Source organism: Columba livia, chromosome 10 (genome assembly GCF_036013475.1).
Source record: "Columba livia isolate bColLiv1 breed racing homer chromosome 10, bColLiv1.pat.W.v2, whole genome shotgun sequence".
In the NCBI taxonomy this organism is placed as follows: Eukaryota; Metazoa; Chordata; class Aves; order Columbiformes; family Columbidae; genus Columba; species Columba livia.
Window position 1 is genome coordinate 15,440,275 of NC_088611.1, and position 16,450 is coordinate 15,456,724.

General features: G+C 43.5%; 1 long non-coding RNA gene across 1 annotated transcript; it reads left to right on the plus strand.

Annotated features, from left to right (window-relative positions):
- Positions 1 to 464: 464 nt before the first annotated feature.
- LOC110364806 (uncharacterized) lies at positions 465 to 15,577 on the plus strand. The gene is made up of 3 exons (XR_002423802.2): positions 465 to 12,249; positions 12,936 to 13,041; positions 14,954 to 15,577. It is a non-coding gene; the product is annotated as an uncharacterized LOC110364806 (long non-coding RNA).
- The last annotated feature ends 873 nt before the right edge of the window (positions 15,578 to 16,450 follow it).

A 16,450-nucleotide genomic window follows, 5' to 3' on the forward strand; every position in this document is an offset into this window, starting at 1 on the left:
ATTATGGTGTGAAAACACACAGAGTTATATACATGCCTGAGTGTGCAGGTGGATAACAACAGACTGTTCTAAAATCAATTAGAAAATGGTGCAAGATGTATCTTGGCACCTATTTTATGTTATTTTTGTGTATGAGCTTTTGTTTCTTTGTTGGTTTTGTTTTGTTTTTCTCTTCTGCTTATGTAAGCAATCCATTAAATACCAGTACCCAAGAAAGAACCAGTATTGTGTCAGAAAAGCACCTTTTCCCTTCTGCCATCGTCAGTTTTTCTTTCTCCTCTGTGAGCATCATTCCTTCCTCCTCCAGTGAGCTTCTAATGCCTTTCTGCTTGAATGCTATGGTTACCACATTGCATCCACTGATTTTGAAAATAAGTTTTCCCAATGCCTATTTCTGTCAGGTATTAAGTGCTGTCCAAGGCAGGTCTGATAAACAGTGAAATAAAATCAGACCTGATCTATGTCCGTTCTGCAGAAGAAAGAGGTGATATTTGCAGCCATTTGAATGATGGCGTAAAAGCACAGGACGAGATCCTGCAGTGCAGACTGCTCCTGTGCCTTCGCATTTCTGCAACCTCTCTCCATGGGCTGTCCCATCGATTCCAGATCTGTTTCAGGAGCCTGGCAGGGAGGTCAGTGGGTTGAGGGGGTGCACAGCAGCCATAACTGAGCCACCAAGGCCACTGAGATGCCTTGGTCAGCGTCCTCCAGGTGGATGAGGCAGTGGATGACTTCAGGGGTGGGATGTCTTCTCAAAGGTGTAGCAGTATTACTGAGATCTTTATCCCCAGCAGAACTTTTGTGTTGCCCATCAGGCCTCATGGGATAATAGACCACTAAACGTGTATCTTGAAAATTTACTCCCTATAGTCTATCGGAGACTGTGTGGAGGGAATGCCTCTAGCTCCAGACATGCTATTGCCCGTGATTACTGAGCTGGTTGTAGTTATTTCTAGGTAAAACATTAATCATGATGGATTGATTTTTTTATGTTTGGGATATGTGACCCTAAAGAAACAAATTTTAGCGGAGTATTAATTAAATGCTGATTCCTGCCATTAACCAGTGCTTTAAAAATGTTTAACACAGCCTGTGTGTGGCAAAGTGCTTTCATAATAGTGCAGTTTTCTATTTGTTATCTTTTCCATTGTTCCTCCACCTTGAGTTGTGGTTGTATTGTTATTTTTCCTTTGATTTTTTTACCTTTACCCATCTTTCTGATTTTACTGCCCAGAGTGGATGGATACCCTAAACTGTGCAAGACATCCGTGCTTTAAGAATGGTGAGAAATAGAAATGTTTTAACCTCTTGGGACAAAATACTATGGGCATTGCTTTACAACTGAGGGGAACTGGTTTTATCGATTGCCCCTCCCCTCCAATTTAAAAAAAATGAATCACCTAACAGCAAAGGCCCCTTATGTGTTGCAGCACAAGAGGGCAGTGTTACGTTGAATTGAGTCGCACAAGGGTACGATTAGCATGGGAACACTTTATGGCTGATTAATTTACCCTGTTTGTGAGGAGGTGACTGCTTGGGAAGCTCAGGGTGAGGCCAGCTCCCCGGTGGGGCTCGACAGTGGAAGAGGCAGTCAAGTTCATAAACCACCTTCTTCGCCTGGTTTGGTGTCAGCTGCCTTGTGACACTGCCGGGCAGAGCATTTTGGGGCACAGGTTTTGCTCCAGGGTTCTGACAGCCACCCTGACCCCCATGGGGGTCTGCTGTGACTTACAGCACCCATCTGTCTCTGCCTACTGGGTTTTCCAATCCTACCTTGGGCACAGGGTTGCATTGGTGGCTCTTGCCTGAAAACTCAGCAAAGCAGCTGCTTCATTATCTGCATCTGGATTTAACAGAGCAGGAATGCAAATTCTTCACCAATTCCCTCCCGTGTCATGGCTGGGGGTAATATGTCCCAGCTCCCACTGTCTCTGATGGAGCTGCTGGAGCACTTGTGCCATGTCACATTACCCAGCATCCACAGGAACAAACTGGGCTGGTCCAACACAGAGGCTTGCCAGTCCTGAACTGTGTCAGTAAATGACAACCTTGTCAGTCAATGCCTTTTATGAGGCAATAAAAGAGAAGAAGTTAAAAAAAAAAAAAATATTATGCATGGGAACAGCTGTGAGTGTATAAAACTAAAGGTGTCCTCCCAGGGAAAGGAGGGATGGGGAGAGGAACCTCTCCACAAAACAAGCATCACTCCCCCGCAGGGTACCAGAAACCTGATCTTTCACAGCATGGTCCTGTTTTACTGGGAGCTGCCTGGCCTCTGGGGCTCCTTTGTCAGCCTCTGTTTTTTCATGAATGATCTGAGAGTGTGGCTTATCTCTTCCTCCCTGTTTTCAAGGTAGCATGACATTAAAAGCAAAGGTTTTACATGTAACTGTAGTGGCTGATCTTGAAACATGTATTACTGCACATGCAAAGAAAAGGTTGAGTATAGAAATGCATAATTTATTTATGCCTGAAGGCTGGTTGCTTTTATGTTCTCTAGTTTTCTGTTGGTTGTACATGCCTGGGAATGGACTTAAATCACTGACATGAGCATGGTGCTCTGAACATGAAATGGAGGCCACTAAAGGATTCATCTGTGCTTCATACTGTCTCAGCCAAGCCTGCCCATCTCAGGTGGTGCAAAGTCTTAGGAGACCCCACTGCAGGCTCAAAGCCTCAGGCACTATCATTTTTTCATGTACAAGAAAAAATACCTTGTTTTAATAGGAATTAATTAGCAGTTTAAATACTTGCAGGGCAGGAAATTCCCCATGGGGCTAACTTGTTAAGGTTTCTTTACACATTACCTCCCAGGAGGATGCAGACTTTCCCTCATTTTCCAGCATCTCTTGCTGCTTCAGCATTAACTCCAGTAATTGTATTACAGCTGCAAAGTAATGCAACTGCAACCATAAAATCTTTCCACTGCTCCTCTGTTCTCTTGTGTTAGATAGGATTGTGATGGGCAATAATTTATAAAAGAGTTATAGAATCTGAGGTTATAGTGTCACATATTCATGTCCAGGGTGCCTTAAAGCAGTGACAAGGTGATAATGTCAGTGTAACCACACACCCAGTTTGCATTATTTATTGCTCTCATAAATGACAAATTTGTATTTTAAAATGATTGAGACATTTATCTGCTGTCCCAAAAAGCCAAATTACGAATGTGACATAATCTTATCTCTAGGACAGACATTCCATTTTATTATTGGCATTTAATGAGAGAATGTGTAATTGAAGGAAAGTAATTAACCTGTTTCTAGGAACCTTGTAGCTTTAATAAACAGGCAGCTAATGCAGCTGTAAGTGTGTTGCTGGGAGCCCTGTCTGCCAAAGCCGACTTCTGAGACAGGTGGTCTGCATTACAATGAGAGAGAAGACAGTGTAGGAATGTCTACAAAATGGTACCACAGAGTTGCATTCTCTTTAGGAGTTTTAATTTTTGAGACATTTTGCAAAGGGGTGATTTCTCCTCCTGTGGGGTGACCAGTAAGTTGGGGCAGGGGTTGAAGTGAGATGAATCCCTGCTGAACCCTGGTGTGGCTTTACCACAGATATAACAGTCCTGGTAATTTGGGAGACCCTCACATGTGGTGACTGAATAGGACAGGAATCCCATTCAGTTTTCTTTATCTAGTGACAATCACTAAGACTTGGAGTGACCAACTAGTAGAAGCAGTTAAAAATTAAGTAATGTTGAGTTATCCTATCAGCAAAAAACAGTGCTGTTAGTCTGGGCTGGCTCTCCACTGATGTGTCTGCTCTGTGTGGTGTGGCTTCTCCCGTGCCACACCTGCTGCAGCGTGAGATGCTCTGCTGGAAGCTGTTCTTGCTGCACATAGCAAGAGAAGACAACCACAAACAAATTCTGTGGGTCCTCTGTCACTGTTCCACATTTTCCCCTTTTTGAAAAATGTGACTCGTTCCTATAGTTTAAAGCCCTTTCTGGTTGTGGAGGTGTAGAGTGTATCCAGAAGGACAATAAGCACGAGTAGCAGGAAGAGAATTTGCAAGTAGGTATATGGGAAAACTTATTCACAATATATGTGGTGAAACGCTAGAAAATGTGGGATCCTGGAGATATTCAGATACTCTACACTAGGCCCTGAGCAACTTGATCCACCTTTGACATGAGCCCAGCTTGGAGCCAGAGGTTGGGATCAGTGACTTCCAGTGATGTCTCCCAACCCAAACTACTCTGAATCTGGAAGCTGATCTGCTCCCTGACCACTTGAATCCCAGAAAGTGCTTGTCTGGCTGCCTCGGGATATGGGGGCTGTGCCTCTGGGTAAGACAGGGATGAAGACCTCTATCTGGAAGGTGTACAGCATCTGTGCTGTACCTGCCCCAAATACAGGTGTGTGCTGTGCTTTTGGTGCTGCCAGGCTTATCAGCCTTTCGTGCAGTTTATTACAGGGATACGAGGAAATTATATTTAAGAGCTCATGCAAATTATGAGGATGCTGGGAAGCTGTTCTGACACCTGACAAGCCACTGCTCTTCTGCTCTAAAAATTCTCTGTATCTGCTTATCCTTTTCAAAGTGACACCAGTATGAATGTGTCTGATTCTGTAAAGTGTGCTTTTTCTGCAGGCATTCAAGCTACTTTGAGCTGCATGATTATGAGAGCTTAGTCTCAGCTCCTGGTTTGCTGTCACCATCAGCATTCATAACCATTGCCTGAGAGGCACTGGGTGGTGCCAATCAAGCTCTGGTGCAGCTGCAGGTGAGTGCATTCCTCTACTGGAGCCTTGGCACGCCTTGTATCACTGTCACCCTGTGATGATTCCCTCACTGCACTGGATAGTCAGGAAGGTAAGGAAGGCTGTGCCTGTAATTTAAATGAGAATCTGGCTCGTCTGAGGTTCACAGTCCTGCCACAAGGTTAATTACTTTAAATAAATATGGCAGTGAAATCTTCCATTATCTTCTTTGGTATACTGATAGAAAGTTCAAGGAAAAGAAAACTGATATGAATTTACACTTCAGAATTGTACTACGTCTGGAAAATATTTGCCCTGGTGCAGTTGCTGACGAAGTGATAGTATGGACAGCAGCAGGCTTATCTGTGTGGGGAAATGTCTGGACCAGCAAATCATTTCTCATGTAACCAAAGCCTAGACAGTTCTGTAAGCTGGATACATGGCCATGGCAGGAGGAAGGTGCCATAAAATTCAGACAAATGACCATAACCACCCAGAGGTTTTCTATTTGCTGCAACTAATCCAAGCTGGGTGTGTGTGGTGTGGCGTGATGCCAGCACCTTCCTTGGATGCACAGCCACTGGAAGCTGAGCGTGCATGCACGAGGTGTCAGCTGGCTGGGGATTTGCAGTTGCATAATGGGATGGAGCATAAATTCAAGTCCTGATATTATCTCTGGAGATGGCATTGGAACTATTTGACACCTTATCAGTTCATAACATGTCGGCTTTTGAAACACTCCACTTGAATTTATGAGCTTTGCCTGTGAAATGGCGCTGTGCAATGCACTCAGGGCAGCTATCATGGGCTTCAGATGTCAACTGCCATGCCTGCCATCCAGTTTAGTGCAAGATAGTCCCCTGTACAGCTGTGGTTTTGGCTTCTTGTTCCGAGTTTTCAAAACAAGGGTATAGTGGCTCCTCCAGTGCTGGCTCTCCATCCACCACCTCCATCCAAAGGTCCCCGAGCAGGGAAGCAGCCCCTGAGCTGGTGTCTGGTGCTCCAGCACAGCTGCAGGAACAGCCTCCTGCCTTGCCAAGGAATGAAAAAGGGAAGGAGGTTCATTTTCTGCGGTGAGCTCATATTCTGAGAATGGGCCGTGGTGGCTTATTGCTAACATATGCAGCACTAGACTATACACAGCCAGGGCTTGGGGGGTGGCTGGGGATTGCCTGCAATCCCAAACAACAAAGCAGGAGAGGTTTACAGGGGGGTGACAACGGCGATTGCACCTCCTCATGCTGCCAAGAGGCCAGACACTAACTGGCCAGATGTTAACACCGAGGGGTTTTAACCAGTCACAGTGCTTTGAAGTTTTTTTTCCTGAGCTCTGAGTGTATCTTTTGAAAGGCTAAAATACACTTCGAGTGCTGTGTTGTCATTGCGGCGTCCGGTCCTGCTGTAGGATGTACCAGTGTCTCAGAATAGAAGGCATATATTTTTTTGTTGAGATTTAGTTTCTGAATGAGTGAAAGATCAAGCAATTGCCATAAAGCTTTTCTCTGAGTAATGCTCTTGTCCTTCTAGATTTGGGTGACTATCTGACACAGTCTATATTGGCTGACGATTAAAGGGTAGAGGGAGACTGTGGGTCTGGCTGCAGTTTCCTTCCACCCTGTCCTGGCAAAACAAAGCAAAGACAAATGTGACATCCCGCCCCGTGCATTAGGTAGGGGAGCAGTTTAGGGACTCGGAGACTGGGGGATGCTGGGCTGGGCTGCCCTCACCGATGGAGCCAGGCTGACTCCATACTCCCTGGCTGGATTGCGTGGGGAAGGGAAGCACATGGGAACTTGCAGCTCTGTGACGCTGGGCACTGGAGGGATCTTGGTGGAAAAGCAGGCAAAGTGCACTGAAGGTCTTCTAGAAAGGACCATACAGTCTTCAGAAGGCTTTCAGGTCATGTTGGATTAACATGCATTGAGAAAGCTGAGGTGTAACTGATCCTTGGTATAAGGGTGTGCTAGAGTCCAGAAATGCTGAGCTGAGGTCCTTCCCAGCCTTTTCACCCCTGTGAATCTCCAACCATGACCCTCTCACGGTGTGACTGAGTCTAAGCTCACAAAGAAACCATGTTCTTCATGACCTCAAACTGTGCTTTGCAGAGGTGTTACTAGGCACACCTCAACCACATTTTTTTCTCCCGGTGACGGCATGGCTATGCTGAGTGTTTGTTTTGAGCTCCTCTATCCCACAGGAGGTCACCAGGGCAGAGGGATGCTGGGGATGCCAGGAGCTCTGGGTCCATCCCAGGAGCCACCTTTCTCCACACTTTAGCAGGTAGGCAGTGGTGAAGCCAGAAAGGCAGGGGAGGAGGACATGTAAAAAGCCAGACATGGTTTATACCCAAAGGCCAGACAGAATCAATATGTTCCCACAGAACATATTGCATCTAATCAATGTTTGCTGGTGGAGAATTTCTGACACGCTTGAAACCTAAGGCTGGATTTATTTGCAAATGCCTAGTGAGTGATAAGCAGGTGATTTAGTACAACATTTATTTTGCACTGGAAAAAGAAACATATTAAGGCCAGCACAATTTTTTTACTCTGTGAAGTTGGGAATGGTGACTGCCCAGCAGGTCATGGCAGAAGCTGTGTCTGCTCTACTTCTGGGCCAATTGTTGAGTTTTTGCTACTAGAGATGGCAAAAAATAACCACTGTTAATTAGAGTTGGGGAGGTGCCAGTTCTTGATTTGGAATAAAACTGAAAGTGCTGGCAATTTTTAGGAAAAGCTTTTTCTTGCAAAACAATTGAGATTCAGAAATCACTAGGTCACAGCTCTAGTGGTGCTTACAGGAAACAGTAATAAACCCCCTTAGCTAGCTGGGGAAAAAAAACCCAAACTCTTCTTTTTTAGTATGCTGTATTCAGCCTCTTCTAGATGAAGACGCCAAACAGATTTACCAGCAGAATAAAGAGCCCTTCCTTGCTTTATATTGGGTTGGGTATGCTATTGCAAACTGTTGTTTGTACAGTAAGCTAAAGAAAACTTCTGTAGCATGAAGGATTTTGAGATCCCAGACTTTCATCTTGTCCTGGATCTGCTCAAGATATCCTCCATGAAAAAAATGAAGCTTTAAAAACAAAATCACTGTTATGCATAATAAAGCCACTACAGGAAGTGTTGTTTATACACAAATATGTAAAAATCAAACCAGATGCAGGAGGACACATTTCAGCTCTATGAAAGCAAAAGGAATTGCTAACTCCTAGATGAAGGCGATGAGTTGAAAGAGAGCAGTTTGCACAAAATGTGTGAATACGATCAAAATGGCAGTTTTTGCTGAAAAGAAAGAAGCAGAAACTCTGCAGGGAAGTTTTTACCCAGCTGTGAAGCAGGGGGGTCAAGGCAGAACGCTGGTGCACATTTCGGTTGGTCACATCAGCGAAAGCCAGGAAAAAATCATTAATCCACCGCTTTTCCCCACAAGGTTGTGGGTTATAACTGAGAGAGACAGCCCAAAACTTCACCGCAGGGCCCTTCCTGGCTGAGAGTCCTTTTGCCAAGATGTCCTACAGGAGTGATCTTCCTGAGGTGGCCTTGCTCACGAGACCTGGCCAATGGGATTTGTGGCATATAGGGGCCAGGAGGGACAGGGAAGGGAACATCTCCTGTCCCTATTCCCTTTCCTTCCACTGATTGCCTGGTGCCATCCTACACTGAGTCTCCCCTTTTCTTTTCCAGTGAATTAGAGAATCCAGGGGGAGAAGTGCATGTTTTGTATGTCAAGGTGAGAGCCTTGGTCTTGACAGCCTCAGCAAGATGCCTTTGGTCTGGTGGGAGAAGCTCTCCTCTCTGCAGGCCTTGAAGTGTGCCAGTGCTTGATAAATCTAATTTGGTCCAAATTTACTGCAAGACACCATCTCTTCAGAAAAGCGTGTTTACTTTCCTTCTGGCAGTGACCCAGCAACACAACACTAGGACTGCACAGAATTGCAAGTGCAGTGTATTGAATTATTGCTGCTCCTTTGACTGACATGCAGAATTGAAGTTATAACTGATCTGGTTTTCCATGGAAATCTGTTACATTTAAGTATACCTAATTGAATACATCTTATCTGTACAAAGGGACTGCTTGTCCTATTGCTTCTCTGTCACTCTGGGATTGTATTAAGGTGCCTCATTTTGCCCAGAATATGTACCCTTACAGACTTGAGCATTGTAGCAAGTTTTCTGTGACCTTTTTATTCAACTCCCTCCTGGCTGCGCCTACCAAAAAGAAGAAAAAAAAGAATAAAAAGAAGCTTCTCCAGTCTCCATTCTTACTTTTGTTGTGGGACCCAGAAAACTCAGCTTTATACCTTTTATTTCAGCCAGGCACTAGTCGGCTGACTTCTTTCTGTATAGTGCACGGTCTCTTCTCCCAATTACCATGACTGTTGGAGCTTTAAAGTTGATGGTTTTATGTTGTTGGAATATAAACTGATCATTAGAAATATTAATAATGACTGCTTGACTTTATAATTAGCCATGTATCTACATTGCATTCAGGAGCTGTTAGTCTTCAATGAACACATTCCAAATAATCCATTTATATTTAAATAAATTGACATGCACTAGCTATCTCAATCAATCTAAATCTGATTCCTGCTTAGAAGCCTCTCCTTTGCCACTTATATTTTTTCTTAGGAGAGTAGCAGTTTCCTTGGGTTTGGGAGCCCCAGAAGGGGTGCTCCCTGCTCCCCTTGCATCTTCTTCATCCACCAGCTATGGGGAAATTCAGATCATGATAGCGGGTCTGTAACATTGGTGGGACAGAGGCTTGCATCTTTTGTCACTTGCATGAATTATTGGATGTCTCCAGCAGATAATAAGATTCCTTGAATCTGAGATTGTTAAAAATTCACTTTCATTTTTCCCTGCATAAAATTTAAAATTATCTGCTATTGCTTATAATAGTTTGATTTAAGTTTGTTGGTCACTTTATTGATTTACTAAATTAAAGGCTCTTCTGGCTTATTGTCACACCTGATTGAATTCCAGGTAACAGGTACATGAAGGAGCTTCATAGCAGTCAACCACAACATGCAGATGAGATGATTGCAGAGAGCTGGAACTTTGAGCTGAGCTTTCACTGCACAGTTTGGATCCTGCCAGACCCAGGGAGATGAGTTTTGTGATTCAATCTCCCACCCATGAAGATTATAATTTTCAGTATCCTGAAGCTACTAATAATTTACCCATTTGGGGCAAATATTTGAGTACATGTAAGCAAGAAACTCAGTTACCAGATTTTTGGGAGAAGGAGTTGCATTTTTACGCCTTTTTGGGCTGTCATCCCTCATCATGCCTTGCTCATTTGTGTGGATATTGAAGAGGAGAAGACCATACTGTTTCTGCAGATGGGAGGACTAGTCCTCTGCCAGTGGACACTCTGTATGACATTGCTAAAGCCACATTAGACCTCAGGGGGTGAAGATCACAGTGATGAGTTTCTCTTTGGGGGAGATTGAGTTTTTTCACTAGCAAAAGAGAGGGGTGCTGTCAAAACCTGAGGAAATTATTCCTCCCCAGGGGACCAGAGTAGGTGTGAATATCTCTGCCCTGAACAAAGACTTCGAACCCCACCAGGGAGTTCCTGAAGGTGATGAAAACATTGTTTTTAACTGGTTTGCAATATGTTTTTATCCCCATGAAGCTCCTATGAAAACACACACACACACAACACATCTTGCTGCAGAATGGTCTTACTTCTCTACATCTTATTCTTAGTGAAAAGAAATAAACTAAATAATAGCAAATCTCTCCAACTAATGATGTAAATGGAGATTGTTAACCTCTCAGTGCTTGGGCAGTTGGGAGTGAATTGCACATTTGCTGGGTATGTTACACACTGTCCCCAACCCTGGACAGTCACAGATAGACAAGTTCACTAAAGGAAAGAGAAACAGAGGTACCAATGTGGATATGGCTGGTAGGTCAGTCCAGCCTGAGACCTGGGTTAGCTGGGATGGCAGGAGGCCTGATGGACATCACTTTACTAATTGCCAGCGTTTGGCTGCAAAGGAGGTTTGTTTGGATGCGGTGTCCTGGCCGACAGCTCTTGCCCGGGGCAACCCACCGGATAGATGGAGCTCCATCCTTCCTCACAGTAATGGATGTTCTGTGCTGGGCAGTGCTCCCAGCTCCCAAGGACCCCATAGCATAAGCGACACGAGTTTTTTTGGAGAGGAGCTGAAAACCTGCCCGACTGCCGCTTGGAGAGAGGGAGAAGCCTGTGTGGGGCTTTATTAATAGGGAGCCATTGGGGGCTGCTGAACAAAAGGACTTGTCCTGCAATGGTACAGTAGGCAAGGAGAGACTGGGTTTATTTGACTGTGTTTCAGCCAGGTATGATGGTTTTTTTTCCACTTTGAAAGTTCCTTTATTCTTGTTTGTGCTTCCGCGAAACAGCTGTGGTGTTTCAGGGCTCCTGGGGTTTTTTTGTGTGCACAGTGGAGACGGGGGCAGATTGGGGCAGGGATGGGTTCACACCACATGCTGGAAAACACCCAGCACCATCCAGTGAACTTTAAACCTCACATAGCCCTAATCGTCACCTAAAATCACTGCAAGGTGCCACAGCAGGAGAGCAGAAAGGGTGAAGATCAAGGGCAGTTTTACACAACTTTAGAGATAGAGGGAATTTGTGAGGTGAGAATGGCCATGGGATGCTAGAAGTAGAAAAATCCCAGTGGGTCTGCCAAATTTAACCTTGGCATAGGGGGGAACCTGGAAATAGTATATGTTTTATGCATTTTTTCACTGCTAGCTGTTCCCAGTCAGATTCTTTATCTGGTGAGGTTTTGTTCACTAAAGCTGCTTGATGTTGCCTTTCATTTTCCCCAGTCATTCTTCCATTCTAATGACCTGTTGTTGTCCACCCTTATTATCTGGAGTCATTTGGGTGATGTCCCTGTTTACTTCTTAAAAAAAATTCCACTACCTTTGCTAAAGGATGGATCACATCCCATTTAAAGTCAAGAGAAAGACTTCAATGAGCCCTAAACTGGACCTGAAACTGTTGCTTTCTTTCAGGTTTCTCAATATGATATTTGCCTCCTAGCAACCACCATTTGCAGGCAGTGGCACAGCAATATTAGGCTCTCAATTGCATGCTGCAACTGGCATCCCAGTACATCCCGCAGAGCTTTACAAAGCAGCTGGGATATCAACTCACTCCACTTGCTGCAAGTGTCATTTAGACAGCAGCATTTTACAACAGTCTGAAATGCAAAGGAAAGTACTGTCCTACAGGGGCTGGAACAGAAGGATAGGGAGTGTAGCAGTGTGGATTAATACCCCAGGTGTGACAGAGGTACCCAGAGGATGTTTGGGGATCACCTGCAGTTTTGCTGCCTGGATTATCCCAAATGGATGGTGAAGCTCTGTCTTGGAGCTGCACTTTTTGCATGGGCTTATCCTAGATTCAGTCTTCTAGTCTTGTTCTTTGACAGCTAATTTGGTGCCTGTTTCTTCCTTTAATTACAGCAATTCATCACACTCTCTGCCAGTTCATCCTCTCTGATATACTGGGATGGTGAATGTCATTTGTTCAGGTAGAACAAGGTGAAGCAGGCAAATGCTTTCAGCTGAGTGGAGTATTTGGGTTATTTTACCTCCTTTCTGCTTCCTTTTCTCCTGTGTTTGCATGACCATTACATAGATTCAATTCCTGATTAGCAAAATTGCATCAATTGTGGGGCTGTTTGGGGAAATTCAAGATCTTTTATATTCAGCCATATCAGAAGAAAGTTGTGTGTTGTTCTTGTGGGGCTGCAGAATCAACAGCACTCATGCAGCTCCATCAGCGGGACACTTCGAATGGGTACTTTTCATTCGGAACAGCCTGGCCTCCTCAGCTCTTTCTTAAGGACCTCACAATAATGGACATCTCACAGGGTTTGGATGAATCACTTCCATTCTAGCATGTCCTATTTAAAATCTGCCAGTGACTCTTCCTTGTTCATTAGCCACTAATTTAAGAGCTAAGAGACTTGTTGCTCTTGATATTGGTGGGGTGATTCAAGGTTATTTGGTCGTGGTGTTTCATGAGATCTCAGCTTTCATTAGAGAAAAAAAGTAAATATTTAATAAACTAAATGATTCCAAATAGAAAGCTGAACATACAAAGCTGCAGGGGCAAAATTCAGAAGGCAAGTTATGACTCTGCTGCCTTTAAAAGTATGTTGTAGTTATTATTTTTAGATGTCATGACATTTTTAATGAACTCTGGATTTTTCAGAGCCTGGAGCAACTCAGTTGGGAAGAATTATACTTTTAAGCAGCAGCACACCTTTGGAATCTTTCCTGGTTTAGCTGAGGGCGAAGAAGATACACTAGAGAGCTGTGTATGTATGTATGTATTTATTTGTACGCCTCATATGTATACATTTTAACACATCCATTTTACTTTAATTGTATTAGGCTTGCTAACTGGATGGTTTGCAAGGATCATGTCTGTAATCCAGAAGACTGTATATTTTACTTGTTCAACAGTCACAATATCTGGATCATATAAAAATAGCTATTTAACACTTGTTTCTCCCACAGCAATTAAGAACCTATGAAAGCTGAAAGATTGTGAACATCATATAATCAGCTTGCGCATGGTCTAATGAGGCTCTGTTTTCTCAATAAATATATTTTATTTCTTGAGAATATAAAGAATAAATTATGATAAATATTTATAAGTTAATCTTATCTTTCTTCTGTCATGGAATCTTCATCAATTAAGAACACTCAAAAAAAAAAAAAAGGTACTCTCATTAGAAATGCAGCTTATTTAATACCGTTTAGTATTCACACTGCAGTGGTGGCCAGAAGACCCAGTCCAAGATTTCATGCTTCCCATGCCTAATTGCTAGATGCTCAGATCAGGCTATAGTGAAAGTCCAGATAATCCCAAAGGCTCCCTGTAGTCCATACCTGTCACAGAAATGTGTCTGGATGTCTGCCTGTGTGATGCCAAGATGGCCATGGGAGAAGCATGAAGAGCACTCAGTCATCTGTTGAGGCCACTTCATCTAAGGATAACAGTCAACCAAGGCGTGAGAGATGGACACTGCTCCTCACGCCTACTCTGGGACCAAATCTTGGAGTAATGCACTGTGAAGCAACAGAAGTAATCTCAGGCTTAAATATGGCTTTTCTGAGCTACTTGCACAGCTATTTACTGTGCTTTATCATCAAAGTAGGTTGGACACTGCACACCATGAGTGGTTTGTATCAGGGCAGCGAGTGTGTATTTTGAGGAATGAGTTAGCTACAAGATGTCACTCAGCAAGCAAAGTTTTCTTCAAAGCTTTGTTCTTTAGACTGTTTGTACACAAGTTTTAACAAAAGAGACCGAAACAGTTTCCTCTGTAGACAAAAAAAAATATCCTGTTTGGTCTATGCTCCCAACAATCTACATTTTGACATGAAAAGCACAACATCCTTAGAGCTGATGTGCCTGATGAGACAGAGCGAGCTGGGGCTCCCAGTCTCCAGGCATCATCTCCCCACTCTGCTTCCTGCAAGGCAGCCCTTGGAAGCATCAGGTTTTGGAATCTAATTCTAAATAATGCATCTGTAACTTCACTTGAGGTTTCTTACGTGAGTTTTGGGGATGCATTTTCTGTACTTATTCCGGTCACTACTGGAGTGACCACTCAGGAGATGTTTTAGCCATGGCATGAGCTGTGCATGTGCCTCTGAACCTGTTTTGTCAGCATGGATTGTACAACACACTCACGCAAGATCTCTTAGAGAGTTCAGTTGACATCTGCTACAATAATGGTCTGACCACAAGGAAAATAATGTGAAGATACATATTATTTCAGTTACTTTTAAAATTGCACTTACTTAGATCCCTGTGCCTGACTTGGGCATTAAAGTATGGATTGCATCTGATTCAGACAACACATCATTTTGTCTGTTCAATGTATATAATAGCTTATAGTTCCATCCCTGGGTAATCACCTCGGTTTTAAAGAGTGACCCTGAATTGTATTTACACAATAAATTAATGTTCAATTCTTACAGAGAAAAAATTGCTCCAAGGAATCTGTGTAAGTGGAATTTTCTCTACTCTTCTTTATGATCTCTATCATAAATAAGTAGCTATGAGTGCTCATGGGACAGTGCAAGGGCTTCTCACAAGCAGTTGCTTTTACAGCTCATTTATGGCTAGGGTACTGAGGAACTAACAGTCTGAAACAGAACCAATACTTGTTGTAAATACATCTCTTAACATGGATATATCTTCATTTTTTTTTCCAGGAAATCAGATGATTGCAAAACAGAGACTCCTGAAGAACCTTCTTTTGAAGGCAAAGGTGACCTCTTTGCAGCAAGATATTAATGGGTATCGTATGGACAGCTGCTGTGACTGCAAGGCAAGTTTCTTTATTTAAGGAGGAAGAATTCATACTTGTCACCAGGGAAAATTTTAAATGTGCAAGAAGTGTCTCATGTAGTATGAAATACTACTGTGCTCTTTCCTGAGGCATATGCTTAGATAGGGTTTTCTCTAAATAAAATGAGGGTGGAACATTGCATGCCAGATGTCTTCTTAAACATACTTGCTAAACAAGGTCATGTTAATTCATCTGGGTTCAAAACAATTTCACTGACAGGATCAGGGATTATTATTTCATGGAGACCGAATAAAAGGTGCAGACATCCCTGCTTATTGCAGGATGATTGGACTAGATGACCTTTGAAGGTCCCTTCCAACCCAAACTATTCTATGATTCTCTAATTCTTTAAAGTATGGGAGCACAAGTTGGCAGCCAGTCCCTCTTCAGTGGAGCAATGAGAGGCGTAGGGGTGATGCCCCATGAGGGGTCCAAGCACTCAGCTGAGCTGTCCATGTGTCCATCTGCAGACCATGGCTCTGTCCAGATGAGCACCCGGTCCAGCTCTGTGTGGACAGACTTAGGGCAGAGGGTGGTCTGAGCTCTCCTTGGCCTGCCAGGCTTTGCAAAGGCAGAGGAGTTTCCCCTGCAGACTCTCCTGGGAGGAGTGAGCTGGCTAATGGGGCTCAGCAGACATTTGGTGGTTGGGCTTGCGAAGGCTCTTATGCCTGTGAATTAAATCACTGTGCAAAGGAAAGGTCCTTGAGAGCTGTCACTGTGCCTTTTTTTTGGCTGGGAAACTCTGTATGCGATTCCCACTGAGGGTGGTTATGTAAATACTGCTCTCACGATAGTTAACTAACGGAATTAACTCAGCTGTGAGGCAGAGGCATTATTCCTCTAATTTGTCCTCCACAGTCCTCTGACCACCACACTGCTGGTAAAAGGGCATTCTTGTATCAAAGCTTTGACAGGACTTTTAATCAAACAAATCCATTTTAGAATAATTTCTCATTTATGCTTCCTGTTTCCCTTTATCTCTCCCTCTTTCTCTTTTTTTTCTTTTAACTCTTCTCGTTGAAAAAAAGACAAAAAGGGCAGGAGGAACATGGGAAAAAAAATATACTACTCATTTCTCAGTTTTGTTTAAAAAAAATAAAAATTGAAAACTTTCAAAATCTGCTTGTGAAAATTTCACATTTCAAAATCAGGCCAGTATCTGGGCTTGGGGTAGAAGTCCTTCAGCTCACTCCAGCCAGTTTTCATAGACATTTTGAAAGTCTCTGTTAATATTCAAGCTAAGGGTGGACTATCACCACCTTCCTGAAAGAGGAAGGGAAGCAAGTTTGGATGACATGACAAAGGAGCATGTGGAAAGAAAACGATTGCTTATTTTCTCTTCCACAGGATCCACCCTGCG